This window comes from Amblyomma americanum, chromosome 9, assembly GCF_052857255.1.
Source record: "Amblyomma americanum isolate KBUSLIRL-KWMA chromosome 9, ASM5285725v1, whole genome shotgun sequence".
Lineage (NCBI taxonomy): Eukaryota > Metazoa > Arthropoda > Arachnida > Ixodida > Ixodidae > Amblyomma > Amblyomma americanum.
In genome coordinates, this window is record NC_135505.1 from 95,952,471 (window position 1) to 95,968,878 (window position 16,408).

Below are 16,408 nucleotides of genomic sequence, written 5' to 3' on the forward strand. Positions count from 1 at the left end.
TCATCAAACTCTTCTTGTGACGTCATTGCTGATTTATCTTTCGATGTCGAGAATTGGTAATTGCTCAGCAGCATCCCGGATAATGTGCGGACAGTATCTAATAATCCAAATGCTAAGCTCCGAATCCAGGAAACGGGCTCCGCGTTCTGAAAGAAATGCTTCAGATTTATACCGTCGCTAGGCTCTGTAACAGAGTCCGTCTCTTCGACTGTATGCTCCAAATAAGATCCACCTTCAGTGTCGGTGCCTGTGCAGTAATTGGCACTCTGACCGGTCTTCACTGACTTGCTGTTCAATGACGAAGAAGCCGTCAATCCCCACTGCAAGAACTGGCATGGTCTTGGCTCCAGTGTTGCACAGACGGGTGCATCGTCAGTCGTGGTGGCGACTGCGGATGCCGTCGACACATTCATGACTTCGTCAACTGTGCTCTGCGAGTTGAACGTCCACGTGGAAGTCTGCATTGAGCTGCCCTTGGACGGAAAAGGGGGTGTCTTCTCCGCTGCTTCCTCCATTGTGGCGTTTTCAGAAATGGTGGAGAAAAGTTCGATCCAGCCGTTGGCAACCTTCTTTACGCTCCTTCCGCGCTTGTGAATCTTGCCTTCTTTCAAAGGGAATGACTTTGTCTTTGCCGTCACAGAATTCGCAGTGGCACCGCTGCTATGCCTCGGGGAGGTGGGACCTTCAGCCACAGGGCGGTGGCTGTCCTTACCTCCTCTCTTGAACCCGCAGTAGGCTTGAGGCTTTCTTCGGTCATTGTCGAATCCTGGGGCTGGTTTACCCTTGACGGTGACCGATGGTGGTTGTGGTAGTTCTCTGCGTTCCAAATGAGGTATAGAAGCCAGTGTTCCCGGTTCATTGAGGTCATGATGGCCGGTGCTGCACCCTCTGAAAGAGTTGCCTTCGATGCTAAAAGGAGAGTCCTTGTTATTCATTACAGACCTTTAAGTAGCGCTGCAGTTGTACTCAGGGTATACTGGCATCTAAAGAACTTCATCATTCTCCTCTTTCTCTGTGGTTCATAGATTTGGACGGAAATCCACCAGTCGTCGAAGAGTGCAGGAGAACTAACAGGACAAGAGAGAAAATTGTGTTCTTCATGTCCAAGCAAAATGCAGAAGAGAAAATTAGACATTAAGCATTGCTACTTCATACAGAGAAAACAATTGCAGTGGCACAGAATTTACACGTTCAACAACAGCAGAAGAAAAAACCTATCTGTTGTGGGGCGACCAGCTGCCACTAACCAGTGGCTCTTATTCCCGTAGACAAATTGTTACATGCTCACAAATAGGTCAAATAGGTATCAGTCCCACATGCGCAGCGATCAACCTAACGTCAGCCGCTTGCACTATCGAGATCTTTTGGAGCTAATTTGCATTTGGAACACTCGCACCCTTTATGCCTGCCAAAAGAATTTCGTTTTTAAAGGCTCAGTAATAAGCAGGAACGCCTATTTAATTTAGGTACCGTAGCTATACAATACAGGAAGTGATGCTTCGTGGCTTTTGTAGAATTTTAATGCTCGAACTAATCGCGACTTAGCCTAAATAAATAAATCATTAGGTAAATATGGCCTTTCAGGTGTCGTTTAAGATCACACGGTAGAATGCGGGGCTATGTAGGTATACCAAACCTATAACAACTTTCGTTGTAAGACAACGAGCATAGTAAGTCTTTCTTCACTAAAAAACGAAAATTCAACAAATGTTCCTTTTTTTGCGCAACATGTAGAAAGAGCCTCCTTTCTTCACGAAATATCTCCTCAAATCAAACCTGCCTATCTTGCGGTCTAACGTGCTCCTCGATCAAATCAGACATTGTACTATTAAGGAAAGGTAGAAATGGTCACTCCTGGGTGGGGCTTAAGGGAATTCAGGAGATTCTGCGGGTCAAAATCTTTGAGCTCACTAGCAAACAACAATAATAATCAAGAGGTAATAAGGCGCCTAGCAGAAACGTCACGAAAAGTGGCAAGAGTTATGGGCAGAATAAACAAGAGGAGAAAAGGCGTGAAAAAAGTACATCTTGCAACTAGCAAAGGTATTCGCAATCGGCAGAATTGCGTACGTTGCGCTGTACCTTTCACCGAAAAAACTAGACAAGGAGAACACGCACCCCCTTTGAGTCAAGCCGTATAGAAGATCCCTAAGAACTGCAATCAGTGCTTCAACAGAAAGGCTTCTAAACCTTTGATTCCACAACACACTGGATGAAATAACAGAGCCGCCGCGGTGGCTGAGTGGTTATGGTCTTCGACTGCTGACCGAATCACGCGCATTCGATCCTGGCCCCGGCACTCGCGTTTGAATGTTAGACGAAATGCTAGGGGCCCACGTACTGTGCGATATCAGTGCACGTTAAAGAATCCCAGGGGATTCAAATTAGCGGAGCCCTTCACTAAGACGTCTCTCATCGTCTGAGTCGCTTTGGGACGTTAAACCTCCATAAATCAAACTGAAGTAACCGAGGCCAACTTAACATCACATATATATCGCAAAGCCAACAGCAGGACAGGGAAAGCAGTGTTGTCAGATCAAACTACTATAAATAAAGCTCAGCGCAAAGGGGACATGAAACGTCCGAAGAGCTGAAAATTTTACAAATTAAGCTCATATCAGGAAACATCAACTCGGAGCACCACTCAAAAAAAAACACAGGCCAGAGCTCAATCCAATGAAAAGAATTGAAAGACAACAGAAACGCACTTTTCACACAGAGAGGTCGCCGAGCCGGTATTTCAGATTCAGATTTAGATCATTTTATTTCCTTTCAGTTGAAAGTGGAAGACGAGGCAAAAGGCGTGGAGCCTGACAAAGCCTCGTCTCCCATCTGCAGTTCGGAGAAGGCAAAAGTTCAATACATTTGCAGGGATTTCTCCTGATGAAACAGCGTACACATAGACAAATATAAAGTACATATTTTCACCGACAAACGTAGCATGACGCGGGAAGCACAGCCCAGGCGATGCACAGGCGATACCAAGGGGGTCGTGGGCAGTTGTATGACGTCTTCCTGGAGCATTTGTGTAACTTGGCGGCGGATGGCGTCACGTTCTTTTGAAGACACCCGATAAGAGCGCTGGCATAGTGGTCTTTTGTCGTCAGCAACTATAATTCGGTGCTTTGTAAGCGGCGTCTATCGCTCCTTGGAAGTTGATGCAAAACAGTCTCGGAAGGAATAGACGAGGTTTTCCACGCAGCGTTGCTGACTGGCCAAGCGATGCGAGTTTACGTCGGTCAGAATAGCTGTAGCCGTTGCATCGTCCAGGTCTGACGAGGTGGACAAAGAGCACTGCCTGGCACACTCTCCAAGCTCGTCAAAATAAGAGACGACCTATGTCTTCGTTAAATGCTGCGGTTCACGGGTAAAGCTGGTGACTAAGATGGCGGTGCGGCCATTGGCAAGTTTTACTAGGCCTCGAGCTGCACAAATTTGCCGAGCGAGTAGCAGCGACATGTTCGCTTCAGCGATGCCCAGAGTGCCGGTGCTGTTATTACACTCGACTCTGACGAACTTGCTGGCTTGCGGAGGGATTGTTATGTGGTCGTCACATACGCGTAACATTACTCTGCTGGGCTCGATGTTGGTGTCAACTACTCGCTGGGCGGAAAAAAATACCATGAGCTCCGGAAGGTCGATGACCGCACCATACTCTTGAAGGAAATCCATGCACAGGATGAGATCTTTAGAACAGTCACGTAATACGGCAAAGGAGGCAGTGAAAGTAATACCGCGGATCTGGATGCGACAGGTGCAAACGCCGATCGGCGTCACTACATGGCCACCAGCGGTGCGGATCACGGGTCCACACCAAGGCGCCAGAACCTTACGGAGAGTCGTGGAGAGTTGCCTGCTCATCACACAAATATCAGCGCCGGTATCGACGAGTGCAGTCACTCCATGACTGTCGGCGGTTACTAAAATTTCAGCAGAAACTAGTCGATCGCATCACGTCAGTGAGGTCGTCGGATCGGGTCGTCGCCGCTCGAGTCGTCGGGTGGAGGCTGTTGACTCTGTGCAGTGGCGGCGGCGCTACCACCGGAGGACGCCGTCTTCAGTTTTCCCGGAGAGGGGACGTGCTTCTGAACTGACCAGAGGATGAGGGCCGACTGGATGAAGCAAAGCGCCTCGGGGATGGCGATCGCGATTGGCGCCGCTGCGAGGTCTGGGGCACCACCTGAGTGGCCAGGTACTGCTCTATGTCCTGCGCTTTTTCACCATAGCGCGGTCGAGATGCGTCCGGTGGGAATCCTCTCAAACCCAGCCGCCGGTACGGACAATTTCGCAGAATATGGCCGGGCTCCCCGCAGTGGTAGCAGAGCGGGCGATTGTTGGATGTTTGCCATACGTGCGCTTTGCTGAAATGAGGGCACAGGTTCTGCTGCTGCTCGAACGGACGCAGGTAACGATGGGGTGGTCGTGGTCCGGCAACGGGGCGAAACGCTTGTGGCGCGGGGGCAGGTCGGCGCAGGGCATCGCTGTAAGTCATGACGTGCGGCTTCGATAGTGGTGCTGGTGGTGGCTGCACCGCCTGCCGGATTTCATCACGGAGGACATCGCCTGTAGAACGTATACTTGTCGACGAAGCATCCAAGTGGAGGTGTCGCAGGTCTTTGCGGACAATGCACCACACAAGGTCTCGCAACGCCTCATCCCCGGGGGCTGGCAAGGACGTGGAGTAGTGAGCGGCTACATTTGCCTGACAGCCGTATTGGGCACTGCCTTCCTGTAGTGAGCTTACCATACTTGAAGCTTCCTTGGCGAAGGCGGCGACGGTTCTCGGAGGGTTGCGCATGAGGCCAGCAAACAGCTGCTCCTTTATCCCACGCATTAGGTGCCGCACCTTTGTAGCTTCGAACATGGCTGGTTCGGCCCGATTGAAGAGGTGGGTCATGTCCTCAATAAACATGACCACGCTCTCGTTGGACTGCTGTGACCGGGATCGAATGGCAATTTCAGCATTTTCCTTTCACTCGCTCGAGCTGAATGTGGCGAGCAACTCATGGCGAAAAGCTGTCCAGTTGGAAAAGGACGCCTAGTGGTTCTCAAACCACATTTTTGCCGAGTCTTGCAGTGCGAAATAGACATTCATCAGCTTCCGCTCGTCATCCCATTGATTGAATACAGCAACACGGTCAAAACTGGCCAACCAATCTTCAACATCCTCAAACAGGTCGCCGTGGAAGGATGGTGGCGACCGAGGTGCGAGGACATCGGACGGCGGGGCACTGCCGGAGTAGTTACCTGTCTGGATGCCAGTGCTGGAAGTCATAGCTCGCACAGGCCTTGTCAGTGGCTCAAACTCGGGTTGCAGGCCTCGCAAGCGACAGCTCGCATTGTGGACAGTTGTGACGTCGGCGCGTAGGGGAGAAGCGTCAAGGATATCGTCGAGGTCAGTGTACATGGGACTCCCAGCACCTCCACCAAATGTCACCTACATACGTAGCAGGACGCGGGAAGCAGAGCCGTTTCCTGGGGCGAGTCTTACCGAACAGCCACGCTCATTCAGGTCAAAGAAGACGTTCGGCCAGGCGCTGGGAGACAGGTTCGGCTACCAGGTGGCGCACGCCGAATGTCTGCAGTGTGCCAATATGAACACAGAATGTTGGCTGTCAATTGACGCAACTTTCGAAGAGTCAAGGATTCGCAGTGAAACAAAACACATCAGAGGATCCGCGACAATACACTAGCGAGAAAAAGAAACCGTGGTTAAGATGGATAACATGGTGACAGAAACATGGAAAAGAAACTTTTTCTCAAGACTGGTGATATGCATGGACATATGAGTGCACCTATGAACATAAGATGTCTTCAGTGATCATTAGGAATGCTTTGTACTGCAATTTGAAGGACGTAAATGGTAGCGCAATATCCCTGTAGAACTCAAAATTGTTAAATAACTTTCTTACTTGATAATTAACATCCTGTCTCCCATAATTCGTTCTCTCTTTTCTTGTTTTATGTGCGTTGGTTCGAAAGCTATAGTGTTGCGACATGCCTGTAAATCTAGTGTAAAGCTTTTTTTATGGATTAATTGCATCAGTCATGAGTAATACACTTTGTTGGCCAGTGATATATCACGTCTTAGGAAGTGCGGCTGGGTTTGTAGGTCACGTATTCTGCCTTAATAATTCTCAAATAGACGTAGAACGCGCTTTTAAGTACGAGCAGCCTGTCGTAATTTCCTTTCGTCGTAGTGCCCATACTAATATTGCGTAAAGTAGCCGTGAGTAAAATAACGTATAGTATAAAGTCTTTTCCAGCCAAAGGATTAAGTGGAGCTATACGGTTCATGCAGCGCACAGCACGGGAAAGACCAGTTAGAAGGTGATTAATATGTGGAGTCCAGGATAGATCTTCACTGAACCAGACACCTAGAAATTTCTGTAAATGTACCTGTTCAATGTGTTCCATTCTGAATTTAAGAGTGAGGATTTCTTTAGTAACTTTGTTAACTGGTTTTAAACTTTGTGTTACGCGTATTTAGTTGCAGACTTGTCCCTGAGGCAAATAGATAGCTGAGACAGGAAAAGATTTGCTGCCTTTTCTAGGTCATTTGCGTGTTTACCTGTAAAAAATAGACTAGTGTGATCAGAAAAGACAGTTATATCAGGTGCGTAATTGCCGTCTGTGGGATCATTTATATACAACAAAAAGAGTGTCGGAACTAGTATGGAACCTATAGGTACTCCTTGTTTTATTCGAAAATTTTCAGAGTGCTCTTTTTTTAAAGCGAAATTTATTGCCCCAGGGCATCAATGATGGGTGAAGGTGCGATGAATGATCTAACTGAATGGAAAAAGGTTAGCTGATTTGATGAAGTCCAGTAGAGAACGATAGTACGGTCCCTGCGTCCAGGCAATGTATGAAGAAGGGTTGCTTCGTGAAAGACCTGCTACCATCAGGTGTCGGATTCTTGTAGGCTTGAGAGCTGGGCAGCCCTACAGTAAGTGATCAATGTCGGCCTCAATGTCCTCGTGGTTACATACCGGACACCCTGGCCGAGGAAAAAATTCTCGGTACTGAGGCCACTTCCGAGTGATTGCTGGTGTGAGGGCAACCCCGAACCGGATCCTCCTAAGCGCAACCTCCTCTGCAAGGGTAAGACCGCGGGGGAGGGTTACCGCACACGGAGGGATGAGAGCACGTGTGCGGCGCCGGAGGAGTTCCTTTCTTGATGAAGGAGGGTAAAATTTTCCAAATGAAGGAGCCGAGGTGGTGATGAGTTTGGATTCGCAAGGCGGGTCGCTAAATCTGCCTGCATTTGATAGGTCATCAGATCCCCTGGGACCCACTCAATACGTACCGGCTGCGGTATGCGTGCCGCGAGCCGTTGGATGTCCTGACAAATCGGGGGACAGCGGCTAACATGTCGTAGCAACCGGACAACTTGAAGGGCGTCAGTGCGGAGGGCAACGCGGGCCACAGGGAGCATAATTAAGTCGGCCACAGAGCAGAGTGCTTCTTGAACTGCAACGAGCTCAGCACGAAAGGATGAAGGGGGTTCCGTAAGCTAAAACCAAGAGGTTTGATTCAGGGCAGGTCTGCACGGGCAGTAGATAGCTGTTTTTGCTTTGCAGTCTTGTATGCTTGCGTCTACGTAGACAACAATGGATCCTTCAGGCAGGCAAACATCTTGTTCCTCAAATTTCTGGCAAAGCAATGATGCCGAAAGAGCAGATGTTGGCCGGCGACTATCTGTTGGCTTGTTGTCGCTGAGCTGTACAAACTTCAATGGGGGAAGAACTGGCGTTGGCGGCTGAAGAATGGAGTGTGACGTCGCATACGTCCTCAGTGCATGCGTGGAGTGCGATAGACTGGCCTTAAGGCTGCGCGCTTCACGGCGCTGCTGCACCAGCTCATCAATGGTATTGAGCTGCGCATTCTCTTGTAATTCTATGACCGGTGTGATGCGTGGAAGGCACATAATGGTCCTCATAGCCTCTCGGTTCACGGCTTCAAGGCGATCCCATTGGGCTCTTGTAAGATGTTGAAACTGGGCTTGATAAACAATGCGTGGCTGCAAATCTGCCCTCACCAATTGCCGTGCAAAGAACGAGCCTGCTCCGCCAGTCTTAGGGGCAATTCTTCTAATCAAACCCAAAGTCTGAATAGCTTGCTTTTTCCCTGAGAAAGCCATGCAGTCGCTGACCCTGATTGGTGAATAATTAAGCCAAGGATTTTTACACTCGAACTTTCCTGTAGTGGGGTTCCTGATAGACAAAGACGGATTGGACTTGCAGCTAGTTTACGGCGACCCAAGCGGTTGTCGACCGACGTGTATGTTATTTTATGCACGGATAGCTGAAGTCCGATGGATGATGCATAATAACAGGTAACATCCAAGGCAGATTGAAGGGCAGCCTCCTGAGTACGGAGATCTTGGTGAGTACTCCACACCGTCATGTCGTCAGCTTACTGAAGAAATTTTATGTCACGGATGTCAAGTAAGCGCCAAGCCAGCGGGATGAAAGCAATAATAGATAATGTCGGCGACAATACTGATCCCTGGAGCACGCCGCAGAGAGGAACAAATGGCCCGACCGCTTCGCCGCTGAGGCGTATTGCGAATGTTCTGCCTTCGAGAAATGATTGGACAAAACTACGCACTCTCAGAGGGAGATGAAGCATGTCAATGGAGTTCAGACTTGCGGCATGACTGATGCTATCATATGCCTTCTCAACGTCCATTGCTATAACAGTACGCACATTGCGGCTGCGGGTAGATGACAAAACTGCAGATGCTAAGACAGCCAACCCGTCCTCTGTACCAATATATGGACGAAAGCCGATTTGCGCAGGGTGATAAAAACCGTGCTGCTCTAGCCACCATGACAGTCGTGTGGCTAGCATTTTCTCCGCCAGCTTGCACAGCGTAGGTGTTGAAGAGATATGTCGAAGGTTGTCGAAGTCCGTCGGAGGCTTTCCTGGTTTCGGGATAGGAATCACGACAGCGGATTTCCAGCTCTCGGGCACTACGCCATCCAACAATACTTTGTTTATGGTGTCATGTAGTTGAGGGAGTGCAGCGCAACTCAGGTTCTTGTACACCTCGTACCGAATATTGTCCTGGCCGGATGCTGTTTTCCGTTTCGCATCATCTATCGCAGCCAGCAACTCAGGCATAGAGAACGGACACGCAATTCCATCTACGTCGACATCAGACGGCATTTGATATACATGCGCTGGGATGCCTGCCATATTTAAACTAGCGGATGAAAAAGGCACAGCATCGTATTTCAAGCACTTTCGCGCTGCTTCTTTGGCGAAATAATCTGGCGACAAGTTAGCCGCGAAGCATGCGGTTGCCGCTGCGTCAGTCGTACGGCGACCGAGTTCCATTGTACGGAATGTTCGCCAGAGAGAGGCATACGAGGGTTTTGCAGAAACTTGTTTGCACCACGCATGCCACGGCCGCGGAGAGAGGTCGCGTTCATATTTGCGTGCCTTAGCTGTAAGATAGTGCAATCGCATAAGTGCCTGCGACGAAGTAGAGTCTCTCGTAGCAGCCAGCTTGCCTTGACGGCGTGCCGCCCACAAGTTAAGAAGGCCGAGGTCTGGTGCCGGTCGACCAACATCAGTCCAGGTGGTAGTTTTAGCACTGTTAAGCGTTGTTTGTATGCGCTCAACAAGGATTGGCGAAGAATCTGAGGAGTGATTGTCCATACAGGAGCGGAAACTGTCCCAGTTGATCACAGAACATTTGTAGCGTAAAGGTCGGAAATGTGAGGTGTGAAGACCGATGATGGTAGGGTGATGATCACTTCCCCAGCAGTCTGGCTCCATGTGCCAGGAGGGAGTACCCGGTCCCGACCACCACGTCAAGTCTGTAGCGTAGGAAGCACTGCGAGTTTGACGCACTGGCCGTGTTGCTGTCCCAGGATGGTTGAGCAGCACAAATTGGGCATACGTGAAGGCGTCCCGCACACGCCTGCCACGAGGGCTTGAAGTGGGGTACCCCCAATCCTGGTGAGGGGCGTTAAAGTCGCCTCCGACTAAACTCGAACACCTGGGATACTGCCGACGGACACTTGTTAACCAGCCAAGATTAACACGGGATGAAGCACCCCCGGCTGGTCTAACATAAAATGAAACGACCACAACGGTTCCCTTCTTAAGTTTCGCAGCCACTTCCACTACCTCTTGATAGGACGTGCACCTGTTTTCGAGAGCAAGACGTACATGCGGAAAACGTGAGTCCACATACACCGCCGCCTTTCACGGGGGAGCAGCAGTTTGTACACGACGGTCTATCATTGAAGGAGACATGTAGGCGCTGAAGCCTGGAATCGATAGCAATGCGTTTGTTTCCTGTATCAGCATGGCCCATACCTGGAGCTTGTGAATTTGTAGTCGGGTCTTGAGCTCTCCCACCTTCGTGGAAATGCCTCTGCAATTCCACTGCAGCACACCAGTACGACTGGAACTTGCCATTTCTACTTACTAGCCCAAGCGCTGTAGAATCACGGACGTCAGGTTGGACAACTGGTTGACCATAAATCGGAGCAAAGAAGTCGCAGAGTTGTCCATCGCGGTAATCTGGGAAGAGGCAGCAGGAAATGACACTGGTGGGCGGCAGGAAGGCGATGCTGCTGCGGCATTGATAGTTGCGGAGGATGATTCCGCTGCCCGTCTACGTCGAGCGAGCAGTTCACAGTGTTTCCGGAGCTTGGTGACCTCCGCTAAAAGACGCGCGATTTGTTCGTCGACTGCGGCCATATCGTCCTGCGGGAGTTCAGACACACTGCGCTGCTTTGCTGGCTGTTTTCGGATGCGTTCTTTTCGCACAGTACCGTTAGAAGACTGCTGAGCTGAAGGATCATGCGAGGTGTGCTCAGGGATCTCCGGCCACTCGTCGTCATCCCACTGCAGAGCTGCGAACCGATTAGATGTCTGCAATGAAGTTATACTGTCTTGTATTGGCCAATGCATAATCATTAGACGACAAGCCTGTTGTGTTGCCTTTTGTTTTGTCGGACAGCTCGGAGATGTTATCTCGTGGTCGTCGGATTTGCAAAGGCCGCATCGATAAGCCACTTTCCCTTCCGATGTACTTTCACCGGAAGCAGTGAAGGGGCAGGATTTGCGCATATGTCCAGCACGGAAGCAGTTATAGGAATATACCGCACTCGGTTTATATGGCCGAGGCAGCAAAATACAGCCACAATAGTACAGACGGGCTGGTAGTGTCAGAGGGCCTTGCAAGGTGACTATGCAAGAGCGCCCCTTTCCCATGCGTCGGGCCTTGATGACACGGTGCATGGGACACTACAGCTCACGCTGGAGGGCAGTTTGATCCTCAGTGATATCGACGTTGTTGACGACGCAGCGTTGCAAGTCGGAGCCTTCAACTAAATACACTTGTACTGGCACTGAGATTTTGCTTGTCAGTGAAATACTGGTGAGCGTTTGCAGCCGTTCTACGGCAGTCAGAGTCGGAAGCCACACTGCAATGGTGTTGGACTTTGTCCTGGCTGTGAAGCCCCGAAAACTTTTGGTTCCGAGGCACGCGTCCAAGTTAGCTTGCAAAATCTTTTTCGGTATATCCGTGAGGCTTTTGTTGGCCAGTGACTTAATGGTCACTTTGTAAGAAGACGATCCGGTGTAGGCTCCACCGAGTTCTCGATCGTAAGACAAGTGCGCTTACCTTGGGTGCCATCACTTGCCGAAGGTGGAATCGGTTGGCTGTCGTTTGAGGGACGGTTGTGAGTTGCGCGAGGGCACTTTTTCATGGGTATAGGTGCCGATAAGTCCATTGGAATGCCCTGTTCATCATGCTGTGTGGTTTGAGGCGCATCCGGTGGAGCAGAGTTGATGGCCATGTGCTCTAGTGGCAGATCGGTTACGAGCAGTCCGGCATTTCGGGAAGGCAGGAGGGGTGCGTCTGCCGATGAACCGGGAGCACTAAGCTGGACCTGGCGCCGCGGATCAGGTGTCGACAGCGTGGCAGGTGATGCCGGCATAGCTACCTCCGCCAGCGTGGCAGAGGAGGCACTAAGCCTAGCGTCAGTGCCCAGCTCAGCTGCACTCATGCATGGTTCCCAGGAGGCCTCAGACGGTTGGAGGACGTCCGGAGCTTCTTCAGAAGACGAGGATGCAGTTCTCTTCAAATAAGGCACGTATTTACGTGGATGGCGAGGTTTTTCTGAAGACCGCTGTGCAGCTAATTTGGCAGGGACACACTTCTTCTTCGTCCCACGTGTTCCCAGAGTGCTCTTCATTGAGGTTTAAAAATTGGTATCTTAATGAGGAATAGCTTTTTATGAGGTCTGTTGCAGCACCTCGAATTCCATAGCCGTGAAATTTGTGAAGCAAAATTTCGTGGTTGACAGAATCGAAGCCTTCCGTAAAGCAAGAAAAATTTCCAAAGCATGCATTTTTGCTCGAAATTCTTTATAATTATTGATTTTACATTGCGTAGCGCCTCTTCAGGTGTCTTGTTTTTTTTGGAACCCAAATTTCAATGGTGAGTTTATAATATATTTTTCTAGAAACATAGTCAAACGATTATTTATAGACTTTTCGTATACCTTCTAGAAAACCGGTAACACTGAAATTGGTCTATAATTAACGAAATCAATTCGTGTTCCTCCTTTGTGTATAGGTACCGCTTTAGCTATTTTAAGCTGGTAAGGAAAAGTTACTCTTGATATAGATATGTTCATTAAATGTCACAATAGAGGACTTATTTTTGATGACATATGCCTGACAGTTGAGACTTGGATGTCATCATAACCGCTCGTCCCATATTGTTTCCGTTGTTTTATGATTTTGTCAATTTTTAGAGGTATGACGGCATTTAGGACTATAGAGTTTGTTTGTGAGTCTACCTTGGATCTGTTGTTGGCTAGGTATTGAAGGCACAATGCTGTATTAATGAAGTACTTATTCATTTCGTCCGCTATCTCTTTCCCGCGGAGAACATCATCATCCACCAGAATCTGTTCAACTGGGTTGGAATTTATGCTTTTTCCTGTGACTGAGTTGACTTGTTGCCATATTTTTGAAGGATTGCTCTTTATTTTAGAAAACATGATTTCATAATATACTAATTTGGCTTGTTTGATGTCAGCCTTTAATTGATTTCGGATTTTCTTGAAATCAGCAAAAAAGGTTTCTTTCTTTACTGGCAAGAAATATGTGGAACATTTTGCTCTTTGCTGCGATTCTTTTGTATAGTGCATTAATATTCTACACTTTCTTCATTTTGGTGTTGCGTTCTTTCATTTCTGAAGGGCAAGCGCAGAATCATAGGAATAATAGCAAAGCATCAAGAGTGTAGCAATAATGACTGGGACTGCAACCTCAGAAATAGAAGCTCAGAAATTAGGTGCAGACACATAACTCCAGCGGAGGAGCCAGCCATTGCGCTCGCACTAGCCACTCAAGAAAAATTGGCAATGACTTAGCTCGGCTATGCTAGGATATACGTAGCGAAAGCTAAGGCATAACTTGGTTAGCCTTTGTTAATCTTGATTGCAAGTACAGGTTAGTCTGGTTGTCTGGCTAGTTGTTGTCACGTGGTTCGTCACACGGTTTGTCACGTGATGCGGAGCGACCACAGTGGGAATGCGAGCATTGCGAAACTGCGAGTTCGTGGCCAATGTAGTTTTCGCTACAAAAACCGAATGCAATCACGGATTCGCAAGGAGCGTGCAGGCACTACATCAGTGGCAGGTAAGGTTAGCAGCCATCAGGATTTCGAACAACATAAAGGAAGGCAGAAAGCAAGCAAAGCTCATACGGACACCAGCGCATTGGTCTCTGGAATCGAAGGAAGGCGTACACGCCGCATCCGGAGCATTCCTACTCCGGGTATTGCAACACACAGAAGAGCGCAACTACTTAAACATGCAGGGCTACATACTCAGTAATTAAACAACACAGTACGCTAGGCAGATGAGAATAGGCACCATCTGATGAAGCACTAGGAAACAAACCGGAAGTAACACAGAGAAGAATTAAAGCAAACATATACTCGAGCCCAAGACATTTTCAAGGCTTCTATCTAGAAGACTGTGAGCTTCAACGTACACACTCTGGCATAGAGGCTGACCTAAACCACGTGGTATGGGCCTACCAAAACTACTCAGAAAGCGAAAATATGAAACAACCGGCAGTTGACCGGTGGCATGAAATATTGTCCAGCTGAGACCCGAAAGTTCAGCAGGAGGTGACGGAGAAGGCTGCAACGGGTGAAGAGTCCGATGGCCTCCTGGAATAGGCGACGACAGATGTCGCTTTTCGCTTTAGCCTACCCTTCCTGCAGCGAGTGCTCTCTGGAGGCACTGCGGCAACGAATCCTGTTGCCTTGAGTGGCAACATGTGCAAGTGCTCCTTACTTGCTCTCAGTTCCCTTCTAATAGCGGAGCGCATGTTGTGGACTTCAACTAATTTCGTTTTCATAAAATCCAGCCCAAAATGTATTGCTTTCATGTGAGAATCGGTGAGATAAGGTGGGGCAGCACATTACTAGCACCTAAGCTATTGCGATTTCAGTGCCACGTGGTTTCGTACCTGAGTGTTCAAACGCCCAACCTCTCAACAGTTTTGGATCCACACAAAAGAGCACGTTGTACTTCCTATCTTACTATGAATCCGTTCTCCTCGTGCTAGGCTGCATGCGTGACCGTACTGTTGTATTCGCGGCCGTGCTCATCAATGCATAGACACTGGCTACTTCTGGAACACAGTTATAACACCAGCTGCTTCTTTTTTACCCACGCCTAGTACAAGTGTTTCGTACCATATTCAGGAACTTTATGGGCCAACTGACTGCGCAGCCAGATGCAAAAAAAAAAAACGAGAGAACATGTCTGTTGCACATAATTTAGCGCTCCTTCATTCTCGTTTGCGTTTACCTCATTTCTGCACATTAACAGCGGAGAACCCAGCTGAATATTACACAACAAGCAGTAGTGTCCCCGCAGAAAAGCGCATGCGGTGAAGGGACCGGAATAGGAAATACTGCTGTTCGGGCGCGGCCTCAGCATCGTAAACCCGCCGCGGGTGTCCCTTGTGATCGTGAATGCGCAGAGGTCCGCTGGATTTTACGGCCTGTCTTTGGGATAACAACACGGTGTTTTCGCGAGTCTTTCTGTTTTCCTCTTTTCCTTGCCTCTTTTCTGCGGCCCCTGCTTCTCGCACAAGCTGGTAGCCTCAACCGCGCTCATCGCGCACAGGGAGGGGGGTCCGCGCCTGATGTACCTCCCCACGACTGCACGCCCCGCGGAAGAGTTTATCGCTTGCTGCAATAGAATGTCCCGTGGCGACAAAGTGGAAGCCGGTGCCGGAAATACAGTACGTCTACGCTAGAATACCGATTGTTGCTGCGTAGCATTGAGCTTAGACCTTGCAACCTGCCGTTTTACGACTTGCGCTTTTCCTCCATCAATCCAGCTTATATGACAGAACTTTCTTCCACCTTCCAGTAGGACATGATCGAGGACGGACATTCGCGGCCGAGATTGGCCTCCCTGCCGCCCTTCCATTCGCCGCTGAAAGCAGGCCGGCAACTGTCACGGTCAGCGAAATAATAAACGCACCTCGGATCAACGGAACACGGAATAGTGATTGCTTTCCGAGAAACGGAGCACAGAGGGAAAAAGGAATCGACACCGCGCCGTGTGGGCATCCCTTTTGATCGCATCCTCAAGCTATACCTTGGAAGAGAAGAAAAAAAAAGGTAAGCCGCCACTCTTTGTTCTCGACGTTCTATTATGTTACGGCCGGTGACCCGCGCACCGCATTGTACCGGCCGCACCCCCGGTGTAGTGGATATAAAGGAAGCTCAGTCTCGTTTCGATATCGGGAACACAGCGAGGACCTATACAGTGTTCGCCTTCGGCTATCCAATATCTTGGAGATTTATTGATCGCGAATAACCTTGCTTGCCAGTTTGCTGACACTCAAGCTCTCGCCGGTTAGTGAATCCGAAGTAGAGGTCACTTTCGTTGTTCACGGTTGATGGCACAAATAAAAGCCTGATAACAGCTAATGCTATATCAATTTGTTAGCCATGCACAACGCCGGCGTGTGTGACAAGTCGTCGTCTTTATTCTCTGCGAGACTGTTGGCCACAGGAAGCGAAAGATATGAGAGGAAAATAAAAGTGAGCGCTGTTGCGAGTCTCACAGAATTATATCACACGCCCTCTCATCGAAGGACAAATTTGACGACAGTGTTACCAAAAATACATGTACGAGCTCACATCGTGAACATGCCTCCCCACATGCTCCCTGAAACCCGTTGCCCAGTCGCAACTTAAAAAATAAAAATCATATCAGGGTATGGACGAGGTGGTGCTAAGAGCCTCTAATTTTAAATACCTTTCTTGTGCAACGAGAAAAAAAATAGACGACAAGAGTGCATCAGCGCTTCGTTCTGAGAATAAATTTTTCAGGCC